The 15,244-nt window shown below is 41.9% G+C and overlaps 1 protein-coding gene across 1 annotated transcript in view; it reads right to left on the bottom strand.

Annotated features, from left to right (window-relative positions):
* Positions 1–15,244, bottom strand: part of CLSTN2 (calsyntenin 2) — a 1,726,577-nt gene that overhangs the window by 348,332 nt on the left and 1,363,001 nt on the right. The window lies entirely within an intron of this gene.

Below are 15,244 nucleotides of genomic sequence, written 5' to 3'. Positions count from 1 at the left end.
ACACGCCATAGAAGATGACTGGGCGTATAAGATGACCCCCGTCTTATACGGCGGGCATATCCTAAATTCCATATTTTATATGGAAAAGTTGGGGGTCGTCTTATACGCCCAGTCGTATTATACACCAGAAAATATGGTAAGTATAAATCATTTCAATGAACAGTTAATAGTTTATTTCTATCTATTAATAAAATGCACAGTGAATGAACACAAGGGTAATCTAAATCAAATAGAAATTTCAAGTGTCTGCGTTTTCCTTTCAAAATAGCAATAATTCTGTCAGGTACAGTGGGTATGGAAAGTATTCAGACCCATCTAAATTTTTCACTCTTTTCTTTATTGCAGCTACTTGTTAAATTCAAAAAAGTTCATTATTTTATCATTAATGTAAACTCAGCACCCCATCTTGACTGACAAAAACCAGAAATGTAGAAATGTTTGCAAATTTATTAAAAAATAAAAAACTGAAATATCACATGGTCATAAGTAGGGTTGAGCGAAACGGGTCGAAATTGTTCAAAAGTCGCCGACTTTTGGCAAGGTCGGGTTTCATGAAACCCGACCCGACCCCAGTGGGGGGTCGGCCATGAAGTCGGCGATCTTTTGAATCTGGAATCGGAATTCCGATCCCGATTCCCGATATGTTTAAGATATCGGGAATTGGTATCGGAATTCAGATTAAAGTGTAAAATATAGAATTAAAATAAAAAATATTGCAATACTTACCCTCTGACGCGCCCTGGTACTAACCGGCAGCCTTCCTCCTTCGAATCCGCGCTTCTAGGACCTTGCCGTGACGTCGCGGTGACGTCGCGGCTTGTGATTGGCCGCGTGGCCGCCCATGTGACCGCTCGCGCGGCCAATCACAAGCCGCGACGTCACCCGCGATGTCACCGAAGGTCCTGGAAGGGCTGATTCTTAGGAAGGAAGGCTGTCGGAAGGAAGCAGGGCGCTTCCGAGGGTGAGTATATACCTAATAGGAATATACTCACCCTCGGAAGCGCCCTGCTTCCTTCCGACAGCCTTCCTTCCTAAGAATCAGCCCTTCCAGGACCTTCGGTGACGTCGCGGGTGACGTCGCGGCTTGTGATTGGCCGCGCGAGCGGTCACATGGGCGGCCGCGCGGCCAATCACAAGCCGCGACGTCACCCGCGACGTCACCGAAGGTCCTGGAAGGCTGATTCTAAGGAAGGAAGGTTCCCTTCTGCATTGGGTTTCGAGTTTCGGCCGACCCCGACCCCGACTTTTTTATAGGATCGGCCGATTTCACTCGACCCGACTTTTCCAAAAGTCGGGTTTCGTGAAACCCGACCCGATCCTATAAAAGTGAAGGTCGCTCAACCCTAGTCATAAGTATTCAGACCCTTTGCTCAGTATTGAGTAGAAACACCCTTTTGAGCTAGTACAGCCATGAGTCTTCTTGGAAATGATGCAACAAGTTTTTCACACCTGGATTTGGGGATCCTCTGCCATTCTTCCTTGCAGATCCTCTCCAGTTCCGTCAGATTGGATGGTGAACATTTGTGGACAGCCATTTTTAGGTCTCTCCAGAGATGCTTAATTAGGTTTAGGTCAGGGCTCTGTTTGGGCCAGTCAAAAATGGTCACAGAGTTGTTCTGAAGCCACTACTTTGTTATTTTAGCTCTTTGCTTAGGGTTATCGTTTGTTGGAAGGTGAACCTTTGGCCAAGTCAGAGGTCCAGAGCACTCTGGAAGAGGTTTTCATCCAAGATATCTCTGTACTTGGCCGCATTCATGTTTCCTTCAGTTGCAATTAGTCATCCTGTCCCTGCAGCTGAAAAACACCCCCACAGTATGATGCTGCCACAACCATGTTTCACTGTTGGGATTGTATTGGGTAGGTCATGAGCAGTGCCTGGTTTTCTCTACACATACTGCTTAGAATTATCACCAAAAAGGTCTATCTTCGTCTCATCAGACCAGAGAATCTTATTTCTCATAGTCTGGGAGTCCTTCGTGTGTTTTTTTAGCAAACTGTACGCGGGCTTTCATATGTCTTGCACTGAGGAGAGGCTTCCTTTGGGCCACTCTGCCATAAAGGCTCGACTGGTGGAGGCTGCAGTGATAGTTGATTTTGTGAAACTTTCTCCCATCTCCCTAAAGCATCTGTGGAGCTCAGCCACAGTGACCTTGGGGATCTTCTTTACCGCTCTCATCAAGGCTCTTCACTCATGGTTGCTCAGATTGGCTTGACAGCCAGGTCTAGAAAGACTTCTGGTGGTCCCAAACTTCTTCCATTTAAGGATTATGGAGGCCACTGTGCTCTTTAGAACCTTGAGTACTGCGGAAATTCTTTTGTAACCTTGACCAGATCTGTGCCTTGCCACAATTCTGTCTCTGAGATCCTTGGCCAGTTCCTTTGACCTCATGATTCTCATTTGGTCTGACATGCACTGTGAGCTGTGAGGTCTTATATAGACAGGTGTGTGCCTTTGCAAATCAAGTCCTATCAGTTTAATTTAACACAGCAGGACTCCAATGAAGCAGTAGAACCATGTCAAGGAGGATCACAAGGAACTGGACAGCATGTGACTTAAATATGAGTGTCTGAGCAATGGTCTGAATACTTATGACCATGTGCTATTTCAGTTTATATTTTTTAACAAATTTGCCAACATTTCTACATTTCTGCTTTTCTTTAGTCAAGATGGGGTGCAGAGTATATGTTAATGAGAAAAAAATGAACTTTTTTGAATTTACCAAATTGCTGCAATGAAACAAAGAGTGAAAAATTTATAGTGGTATAAATACTTTTCGTATCCACTGCATATTTGCACAGAGTTAAGAAAAAAATGCAAGGGAGAATTCTCCAAACAACTTGGAGAGCTAACCACAAATCTTCTGTGGGCTTTGGCTTGAGCAATTCCTTCCGTCTCTTCTTGTAACCCCAAACCGGCTCAATGTTTTTGAGATCATCATTCTTTGAGAACCATATCATCCTCACTTCCAGGACTCATTGTTTTTCTTTAAACAGTAGAGAGTTCTTAATGACATTCGCTATTTGTCATTTTAGCAGAATAGACATATAGCCAATCAGATGTTTCTCTGAAGATATTGCATGTTTAAAAAGTATCTACCTATATTTCTCAATATTAAGCACAGTATCCTGACCAAATCTTCCTTCTCCATTTGCTGACATGTAGCCCCAAACTTGCAATGAACTGCTAGAATGCTGCACTGTTGCCTGCAGACTCATTATTGTACCAGTCTCCAGCATTTTGGTAAACAAACTTCTTTCTGTTAATACCAAATGTTTAATATTTAGACTCATCAGTCCAGTGCACCTGCTTACATTTTTCTGCACCCCAGTTTCTATGTTTTCATAGATAGTTGAATTGACTGTCCATGTTTCCATAATGATTATGTGGTCACACTCCTTCAACTAGCATATGGATGTAGCTGGGTATCACTGTGTGCTGCCAGTTCTTTTAACCACTTTACCCCAAGGGTGGTTTTCACGTTAATGACCCGGCCAATTTTTGCAATTCTGACCACTGTCCCTTTATGACGTTATAACTCTGGAACGCTTCAACGGATCCTGATGTTTCTGACAGATTTTCTCAAAACATATAGTACTTCATGGTAGTGGTAAAACTTCTTTGAAATTACTTGCGTTTATTTGTGAAAAAAATGGAAATTTGGCAAAAATTTTGAAAATATCGCAATTATCCAATTTTTAATTTTTATGCCCTTAAATCACAGAGATATGTCACACAAAATACATAACAGTAACATTTCTCACATGTCTACTTTACATCAGCACAATTTTGGAGCCAACATTTTTTTTTTGTTAAGGAGTTATAAGGGTTTAAATTTGACCAGCAATTTCTCATTTTTACAACACCATTTTTTCTAGGGACCACATCCCATTTGAAGTCACTTTGAGTGGTCTATATGATAGAAAATACCCAAGGGTGACACCATTCTAAAAACTGCACATCTCAAGGTACTCAAAATCACATTCAGCAAGTTTATTAACCCTTCAGTTGTTTCACAGGAATTTATGGAATGTTTAAAAAAAAAAAACGAACATTTAACTTTTTTTCACAAAAAATTTACTTCAGCTCCAATTTGTTTTATGTTACTAAGGGTATTAGGAGAAAAAGGGCCACAGAAGTTGTTGTACAATTTGTCCTGAGTACGCTGATATCCCAAATGTGGGGGTAAACCACTATTTGGACACATGACACAGCTCAGAAGGGAAGGAGCTCCATTTGACTTTGCAATGCAAAATTCATTGGAATTGAGATGGGACGCCATGTCGCGTTTGGAGAGCCCCTAATGTGCATAAACATTGAAACCCCCCACAAGTGACACCATTTTAGAAAGTAGACCCCGTAAGGAACTTATCTAGATGTGTGGTGAACACTTTGACCCACCAAGTGCTTCACAGAAGTTTATAATGAAGAGCCATAAGAATAAAAAATCATATTTTTTCACAAAAATGATTTTTTCACCCCAAATTTTTTATTTTCCCAAGGGTAACAGAAGAAATAGGACCCCATAAGTTGTTGTAAACTTTGTCCTGAGTACGCTGATACCCCATATGTGGGGTAAATCACTGTTTGGGCGCATGGCAGAGCTCGGAAGGGAAGGAGTGCCGTTTGACTTTTCAATGCAAAATTGACTGGAATTGAGATAGGACACCATGTCGCGTTTGGAGAACCCCTGATGTGCCTAAACATTGAAACCCCCCATAAGTGACACCATTTTGGAAAGAATACCCTCTAAGGAACTTATCTAGATGTGTTGTGAAAACTTTGAACCTCCAAGTGTTTCACTACAGTTTATAACGCAGAGCCAAGAAAATAAAAATTCTTTTATTTTCCACAAAAATTATTTTTTAGCCCCAGTTTTGTATTTTCCCAAGGGTAACATGAGAAATTGGACCTTAAAAGTTGTTGTCCAATTTGTCCTGAGTACGCTGATACCCCATATGTTGGAGTAAACTCCTGTTTGGGTGCACGGGGAGCTCACAAGAGAAGGAGCACTGTTTTACTTTTTCAATGCAGAATTGGCTGAAATTGAGATTGGAAGCCATGTCACGTTTGGAGAGCCCCTGATGTGCCTAAACAGTGGAATCCCCCAATTCTAACTGAAACCCTAACCCAAACACACCCCTAACCGTAATTCCAAACATAACGCTAGCCACACCCATAACCCTAATCCCAACCCTAATTGTAAACCAAACTCTAACTTTAGCCCCAACCCTAACTCTAACTTTAGCCCCAACCCTAACCCTAACTTTAGCCCCAACCCTAACCCCAACACTAACCCTAATGGGAAAATGGAAACAAATACATTTTTTAAAATGTTATTATTTTTCCCTAACTAAGGGGGTGATGAGGGGGGTTGAATTACTTTTATAGCGGGTTTTTTAGCGGATTTTTATTATTGGCAGCCGTCACACACTAAAAGACGCTTTTTATTGCAAAAAATAGTTTTTGCGTCTCCACATTTTGAAAGCTATAATTTTTCCATATTTTAGTCAACAGAGTCATGTCAGGTCTTGTTTTTTGCAGGACGAGTTGACGTTTTTATTGGTAACATTATCAGGCACGAGACATTTTTTGATCGCTTTTTATTCCGATTTTTTTGAGGAAGAATGAACAAAAACCAGCTATTCATGAATTTCTTTTGGGGGGGCGGTTATACCGTTCCATGTTTGGTAAAATTGATAAAGCAGTTTTATTCTTCGGGTCAGAACGATTACAGCGATACATCATTTATATCATTTTTTTATGTTTTGGCGCTTTTATATGATAAAACATATTTTGTATAAAAAATAATTATTTTTGCATCGCTTTATTCTGAGAACTATAACTTTTTTATTTTTTCGTTGATGATGCTGTGTAGCAGCTTGTTTTTTGCGGGACAAGATGACATTTTCAGCAGTAGCATGGTTATTTATATTCATCTTTTTGATCTCGAATTATTCCACTTTTTTCTTTATTGATGACTTTTTTTACACATGTAAATATATATTTTTCTACTTTTTTACATTGCCCCAGGGGAGGACATTATGCAATAGTGTCATATCACTGATCTGACACTTTGCAGTGCACTATGTCAGATCAGCGATCACACAGGCACTGCAGGAGGCTTGCCGGCGCCTGCTCTGAGCTTGCAAGCCACACCCCTGCAGGACCCGAAAGGCCCCCCGTGGCCATTTTGGATCCAGGCCTGCAGAGAGGAGGAGATAGGAGACCCTCGGAGCAACGTAATCACATTGCGTTGCTCCGAGGGTCTCAGGGAAGCACGCAGGGAGCCCCCTCCCTGCGCGATGCTTCCCTGTGCCGCTGGAACGCTGCGATCATCTTTGATCGCATTGGCCTGCTGGTTAATGTGCCGGGAGCGGTCGGTGATACTTGTAGTATCGGAATGCTCAACACTATTTGTGAGTAATACACTTCTTTTCAATGTTTTATATTTGGAAAATCTCAATTTGCAGTCAGATGTTCGGGGTGTTGCCCCTCCTAAGTGCATAGCATGAGAACTGATTATGGCTGTATAAGAGGCCTGTCCCTGAGATCTAAGGCTTTATGTCTCTCCTTGTAGAGAGTTATATGCCTGACTTACCAGTGTAAAAAGTTAACTTGCCTAAACTTTTAGGGATAAATCTGACAACAGGTTTTCTGACTGTGTACAATGGTGAATACAAAGCATTTCTTAGCTATGTTACAGGTTGTAACTCAGTTAATAATAAACAGAAATGTAGTGCATTCACAAAGTTATTCTTTTAATGTAGAATAGATCTCCTTAAAAGTTGTAAAATAGCGATCAAAGTTGAACATTCGATATATTTTTATATAAAAAGAAGCAGTCTTTTAGTTTCTGAAATCCTCCGCACTCAGCTGGCTTTTTGTGACCTTACTTTGCTTTTAAATGTCAAGAACTGTGATTTTTGTAGTCAGTAAGCCACCTAAGCCAGGGCATCTGAAAAGTAATAAATACGAAGCTTTCCCCATCTCCTCTATGATGAATCAGAGCAGTCATTTCCACTCAGTATATGCTTTAAGCTACATGTAAAATATTTGACAAATTTCAATTTGCAATAAATGTTTACAGCTCTAAATAAATAAAGAAATAAAAAAGATTAATGCAAGTATTGACTGCTCGGCAGTTATGTTTGAACAAAAATCTGACCCTGGGATCTACTTGTTCCTGTCTCTCTGCCAAATCCCATAAAAGAAGAGCACAGAGCAGGGAGGTGACCATTTCATTCTACAAAATCGGTTCTAGCTAGAATTAGGAATAGCAGTCCATTGCTATTTTTCCGAAGAGTTTTTCTGGATTCTGTACACAATAAGGAAAAGCGTATTCGATTCTCTTGGATTCACCTGATATGTAAGTCAGGCCCGAGGCAATCGTCCTAATCTTTAAGAAAAGATTGCCATTGAGATGGGCAGAGAACTGATCAGACCAGTAAAAGATTTGCAAATAAACTATGTAAGAAAAGACTTTAAGGGATAGAAAGTTAATGGACTTAGACCCTACTGGATACAGTGGAATTGACTTTGAATAATTCTCTCTGGTAGGATTAACATGAGTCATTTATCATTTATCTCTCCAGCTGCTTAGGTAAATGTGGTGCGTTACAGTTCTCTGTATATAACCTTAACCGCTTGAATGATAGAAAACCCTGCAGCTACGTACCACATCATAAGTTAAAGATTCCTACAGGCGCCGACTGGGTTAAAGGTGTACTCACAAAGCATTAGGCACCAGATCTGCTTGCCTGTAATGAATTCAGCTCATGCTGCTCTTGAGATCTTTTTTTTTCTTAAGATACATTTTCAAGAATAGAAACCTTCTAAGTAAAACAGACAGCAACCCTAAGCAGAACATTAGAAACTGTCTTAGCAAAGAAAAAATAAAGAAAAATAAAAAACGGTGAAATACAATCCCAGAAAAAGGTCAACATTTACCATAAAAGTACGCGGCACTATTGGCCCACAGTTTAGGAAGGAATAATGTAAATATATGTGGGATAAAAATCCCCCACTGTGATTCATAAATCTTGGAGGATGTTACATATAAGAGGATGACTTCTTTTACATTTAATAATTCAGAGAAGAGTTAAATAGTTACATAAACGACACAATTTAGCTGCTGCAGAACCTCGCAAGTAGAAAATGTTTCATGTCACTGCTGCCAGATGTTTGCTGTGAGTCAGCAAAAAATATTGCACAACGTGTATAGACTGTGTGTAATTCGGAGGATTTAGTTTTCACTTTACTTGCTTTATTATATCTGTTTATTTTTTTCTACATTATTATTGATATTTGTTTTTAAAGCACTAATAATTCCATGGGGCTCTACACATGAAAAGGCTGTGCATACATGTAGTATGTGTATACATATTACAGATCCGAGAATAATACCTGAGTGGAGTCGAATACTCGAATTTTACAAAAATGTGCAATTGCCACATATTGCAGCCATGATTCAATCCGGATTTTTAAAAGTGTCAAAAATAACCAATAATGAGTGTATATATTTTTTTGCATCATCTTGTAAATACAGAATGGCTGCAATGGAGACATAATGACTTCCTCGACAGGAACAAGAAGCAGGGGAAATTGGCAGCAGCACTAAAGTCCTGCAGGTGGAAACACACAGGTATGGGTATATGTATGCATATGTCTATTTATACACTGCCCCCAAAATGTTCCATATTTTTACACATTACACCCACAAATCTAAATGCTTTTTATTTGTATTTTATGTGATATACCAACACAAAGTAGCAAGTATTTGTGAAGTGAAGTGTCAAGGAAATTATACTGGGCTTTCTAAATATTAAAAAATTCTGAATTTGAAAAATTGTGGTGTGCATTTGTATTCTGCCCCCCCCCCAAGTTAATACTTTGTAATGCTGTGCATATAGTACATCACCCAACTTTCCACACAGACTTTCCTCTGCTCCTAGCATTCTCATGGTATGTTCATGCACCCAGCTCTCCAGCCTGCTCTCCTGCCTTGTCTGTCTATGAAGTGCACATAGTACATCACCCAACTTTCCACACAGACTTTCCTCTGCTCCTAGCATTCTCATGGTATGCTTTTCAGCTAACCCCAGCTTACCCTGTGTTATTTATGACCTTGTTTACTCTGGCTTGACTGTATGCATCTGGTCCACCTTGACCAAGATGAGCAGAGAACACTCCTCTCTGCTTCACACCTGAATGCACATGTGATTCCTATAAGTGTGTCCTAGAAGTGTGAAGATTAATTTAGAATTAAAACCAGAATTGAACCAGAAGGGAACTGAAGGTAACTGGACACAGTCACTGTAAGCAATGTTTCTGTTTGTTTTCACTTTCATCCCTATAATTCTTCACTTTCTGCAAACTCCCCTAATCCCTACTCCTAGTAAAGAACTGTTCATCTCCTCTTAAGGCCTCCCCATCCATCTCACCTCCTCCTCAGAACTGTTCCTTAACATACAATCCTCTGTCTCCAAGCACAGACAGGCACCTCATGCCCTCTCCTGCTCCCACCTGCTAACAATTTCTCTGCTCCTTCTCACTGCTGGTGATATCTCTCCAAATCCTGGTCCTCCTCACCACATCCCCACAGTCAGTTCTACCTCCCATACACGCTCTAACACAAATTTTCGTATCCTCTCTAACATTACACCCATTCACCCAGCCCCCACTTCCCCAGTCCCACTAACAGGAGCTTTGTGGAACGCTCGCTCTGTCTGCAACAAGCTTTCCTACATCCACGATCTTTTTGTTACTACCAAACTTTCCTTCCTTGCCATCACCGAAACCTGGCTCATCCCTTCTGACACAGCCTCTCCTGCTGCACTTTCGTATGGTGGCTTCCACCTTTCTCACACACTCCACCCCAGCAGCAAGCATGGCTGAGGAGTTGGTTTTCTCCTGTCAGATAACTGCTCCTTCACACCAATTCCACTGCCACCCTCTGTAACCCTCCCTTCCTTTGAGGTGGACTCTGTGCGCATCTATGCCCCCACCAACCTCCAACTGGATGTCATTTACCGCCCCCCAGGGCCAGCCACCACCTTCTTTGACCACTTCACCACCTGGCTACATTGGACCTCATCTCCACACGCCTCTGCTCCCTATCTAACCTCTCTAACTCACCTCTTCCTCTTTCTGACCACAATCTACTCACATTCTCTTCCCTCTCCACTCCTTGTCTACAATCCCCACCCCACAAACTTGCACACCCTCGCAGAAATCTTAAACACCTTGATCTACATTCACTCTCTGAATCCCTCCTCCCTCTCACAGACATAAGTTCCCTACACAATGCGGATGAAGCTGCCGCTCTATATAACACCACAATAGCTGCAGCTTTGGAATCTCTTGCCCCTCTCACACATACCAAAGCTCACAAAATCAACAGACAGGCACACCAGAACGGAGATGGAAAAGATCCCACTCCAACGAGCCCTTTATCGCATTCAAACAGTCCCTCACTACTTTCAAGACCACGCTTGCCACAGCTAAACAAACCCACTTCTCATATCTTATATCCTCTCCCACAACCCTAAACAGTTATTCAACACCTTCAACTCTCTCCTCCGTCCCCCCAGCACCTCCTCCCTCCCCACTCATCTCAGCTGAAGACTTTGCCTCATTTTTCAAGCAGAAGATTGAGAACATCAGAGACAGTTTTAGTCGACAACCCCCAGAGCCCTTCCTCCCAACTACCCAGCCCTCCACCTCCAAAACCAACTTCTCCACTATTACAGAGGATCGACTCTCCACTCTACTCTCAAGTTTGCATCTCACCACCTGTGCACTTGACCCGATCCCTTCCCACTTCATGCAAAGCCTCACCACAGTCTTCATCCTAACTATAACCCATCTCTTCAACCTATCACTAATAACTGGAGCTTTCCCCTCAAGCTTTAAACATACCTCAATCACACCTATCCTCAAAAAGCCCTCACTTGACCCATCCTCTGCATCTAGCTATCGCCCTATATCACTTCTCCCCTATGCATCAAAACTACTGGAACAACACGTCCATCTTCAACTGTCCTCCCATCTATCTTCCTGCTCCCTTTTTGACTGCTTACAATCAGGCATTCGGTCACACCACTCCACTAAAACTGCCCTAACTAAGGTCACCAATGACCTATTAACTGCCAAGAGCAAGCGACACTACCCTCCTCCTCCTGGACCTGTCCTCTGCCTTTGACACAGTGGACCATTCCCTATTACTACAGACCCTCTCATCCCTTGGCATCACAGACTTGGCCCTATCCTGGATCTCGTCATACCTAACTGACCGAACATTCAGCGTCTCCCATTCACACACCACCTCCTCACCCATCTGTCGGAGTCCCGCAAGGTTCAGTTCTAGGGCCCCTGCTCATCTCCATTTACACTTTTGGCCTGGGGAAGCTCATAGAATCTCACGGTTTTCAGTATCATCTCTATGCTAATGACACACAGATCTACATCTCTGGACCAGATATCACCACCCTACTAACCAGAATCCCTCAATGTCTATCCGCTATTTCATCCTTCTTCTCCGCTAGATTTCTAAAACTTAACATGGACAAAACAGAATTCATTGTCTTTCCCCATCTCACGCGACCCCCCAACGAACCTATCCATTACAGTAAATGGCTGCCCACTCTCCCCAGTCCCAAAAGCTCGCTGTCTCGGGGTAATCCTTGACACTGATCTCTCCTTCAAACCACATATCCAAGCCCTTTGCACTTCCTGCCACCTTCAACTCAAAAATATTTCATGGATCCGTACATTTCTAAACCAAGAATCTGCAAAAACCCTAGTCCATGCCCTCATCATCTCCAGCCTCGACTATTGTAACCTCCTGCTCTGTGGCCTCCTCTCGAACACTCTCGCACCCCTCCAATCTATTCTAAACTCAGCTGCCCGACTAATCCACCTGTCCCCCCGCTATTCCCTGGCCTCACCCCTCTGTCAATCCCTTCACTGGCTCCCCATTACCCAGAGACTTCAGTACAAAAGCCTAACCATGGTATACAAAGCCATCCACAACCTGTCTCCTCCATACATCTGGGACCTCGTCTCCTGGTACTTTCCTGCACGCAACCTCCATCCTCACAAGATCTACTTCTCTACTCCCCTCTTATCTCCTCTTCCCACAATCGCATACAAGATTTCTCTCGCGCATCACCCCTACTCTGGAACTCTCTACCACAACATATCAGAATCTCACCTACCATCAAATCTTCAAAAAGAACCTGAAGACCAACCTCTTCTGGCAAGCCTACAACCTGCAGTAATCACCGATCGACCAAACCCCTGCACAACCAGCTCTATCCTTACCTACTGTATCCTCACCCATCCCTTGTAGATTGTGAGCACTTGCGGGCAGGGTCCTCTCTCCTCCTGTACCAGTTGTGACTTGTATTGTTCAAGATTATTGTACCTGTTTTTATTATGTATACCCCTCCTCACATGTAAAGCGCCATGGAATAAATGGTGCTATTATAATAGTAAATAATAATAATAATAATAATAACTTTTGCTAAAATTACTGCTTTCAGAGTATTGGGGTTTGTCTCTATCAGCTTTGCATATCTACAGGCTGAAACTGTTGCCCATTTTTCTTTGCAAGCTAGCTCTTGCTCAGTGAGATTAGAAGGTAAGCAGCTGTGAACAACAATTTTCAACTCTTGCCACATATTCTCAATGGGCTTTAATATGCTTTGATCAAAGTAATTCTACTGTGGCTCTGGGAGTATGTTTATGGCAGTTGTGCTGGAAGGTGAACCTATGTGACTGTTTTAAATATTTTGCAGGTACTAACATATTTTTCTCCAGGATTGCCCTGTATTCAGCTCCAACCATCTTCCCATCAACTCTGAACAGATTCCCTGTCCCTGCTGAAGGAAAACATCCCCACAGCATGAGCTGCCACCACTATGTTTGACGGTGTGGATAGCGTTTTTAGGGTGATGTGCAGTGTTGGTTTTCCAATAAATTTAGTCCAAAAATGTTTACTTATGTCTCATCTGACCATATCACCTTCCTCCACATGCTATCTTTGTTCCCTACATGACTTTTTGCAAACTAAAAGCGAGATTTCTTTCAAAAATGATTTTGCTCTTGCCACTACCATAAAGGCCAGATTTGTGGAGTATATGACTAATAGATGTCCTGTTGATAGAATCTCCCAAATGAGCTGTGGATCTCTACAGCAATATCAAAGAATGAAGAGATCTGGTGAAGTTTGTTTTAATAAATTTATTTTTAGCAAGGTGTTTTTTTCAGACCCCAATATCCTTATTTTAAAAGTAAAAAAAGCGTAAACATGTTATTATGTATTAAATTTGTATGCCATTTTTGTGCATTTTTTCTATTGCAAATCCTGTGTTTCCAAAAGCAATCTAGAATTGTATATCACATGTCTTGTAATGTTTTCTGAAAAAAGAAAAACATAGTGTTAGGCATTGGGATTCTCCCACTGTAAGGTATAGATCCCAAGCCTTATCTGCAGTCTCCCATTAAGGCCCGGATTGCTGTGGGTTCTACTGAGCATAGATATTAGTGCTAGTGCCTTGCTCAGGCTCGTTTTGTTCGTTTGGTTACTGCTGGCTCTCCAGCCAAGCCTATGGTAACTAGTGATAGGCAGCAGCGTCCTGACACTCTGGAGCCTAATATACAAAAAAAGGTTGCACTCTATCGTGCCAAAGCATATTGAATATGAAATACATGAAATATGAAAAGCAAAATGGCTTTTTGAACAACGTTGATGGGTTCACACTATTTGGCCAAATTCTGTGCAAAGCGTCTCATAAATATTTTCCCTAATGTTCAAAAAGCCATTTTGCTATTCATATTTCATGTATTTCTTATTCGACATGCTTTGGCACGATAGAGTGCAACTTTTTTTGTATATTATATATGGAGGTAGCGGCTCCTGGTATGCACCTATTCACACTAGTTTGGATGTGCCAGTCATTTTTATGTGATTTCTATGTTAGCTTACTGACTGAGCACTTCTCCCTTCACCATGTGGTTTTTAATTACATTTAATCACACTTGGTTCCGGCCAACCCATATATGTAGGCTTTACTGAGAGAGGTGTCCACACTCACCCATGCATACAGACATTAGCCTTCAGTAAGTCTTCACATTTGGACAGGGAGGTCAGGGACCCATCAGATTAATGAGACCACCTTGACGATGGTTGATGGGCTCACACTATTTGGCCACATTCTGTGCAAAGCGTCTCATAAATATTTTTCCTAATGTTCAAAAAGCCATTTTGCTATTCATATTTCATGTATTTCATATTCGACATGCTTTGGCACGATAGAGTGCAACCTTTTTTGTACTGTCTCCTTCCCTCAACCTACTGTCTCCTTCCCCATAATCCTGTAGAATGTAAGCCCGCAAGGGCAGGGTCCTCGCCCCTCTGTATCAGTCCGTCATTGTTAGTTTGTTTACTGTATGTGATATTTGTAACTTGTATGTAACCCCTTCTCATGTACAGCACCATGGAATCAATGGTGCTATATAAATAAATAATAATAATAATAATAATATTGTATATGGAGGTAGCGGCTCCTGGTATATACGTATTCACACTAGTTTGGATGTGCCAGTCGTTTTTCTGTCATTACTCTTCAGCCTATGTCCAGAAATCACCTTACTGAGTATGTCCGTGATGTGGCATCTCCACTACTCTGGAGGAATTAATATCCATGTCCACTCGTATAGATCTTTGGCATGCCGAGTGGAGATTGAAGCGAGCTCAGGGTAGATCTGGGATTTGGTTGGCTCTGAAATTCGCCAATCCCGTGGATCCCCTAACTTGGGTTGATGACCATGTAGAACCTATGGATTTCTCTTGAGCAGAGTCAATCACCCACTCTGAACATCCACAACCTCTTTGTTTTGCCTGCAGGCAAACTGGCCATTTTGTCAATAAATGTCCCAAGCGTCAGAAGGAGTCACAATGTCTAGTGGCTTTAGGGAGAGGCTCACTAGTACCAGTAGGTGTGACTTCCAAATTGGCCTTCCGGATCTCTTTAATGTTTGGAACGATTACTGTCAATGCTGAGGTTTTTGTGGACTCCGAGGCTGAGGGCAATTTCATGTCTGCCTCTTTCGCCCAATGGTATGCAATCCCATTAGCGAAGCTTCCTAAACTGAGGTCCATTCAGGTGGCTAATGCGTCCATTTTACCAACCCCGATGTCCCATCAGACTATACCTTTTACTCTCACTATATCACCAAAAC

This window comes from Ranitomeya imitator, chromosome 5 (assembly GCF_032444005.1).
Source record: "Ranitomeya imitator isolate aRanImi1 chromosome 5, aRanImi1.pri, whole genome shotgun sequence".
Taxonomy (NCBI): domain Eukaryota; kingdom Metazoa; phylum Chordata; class Amphibia; order Anura; family Dendrobatidae; genus Ranitomeya; species Ranitomeya imitator.
The sequence above is the reverse complement of the archived record's forward strand: the minus strand, read 5'-3'. Positions and strand labels throughout refer to the sequence as shown.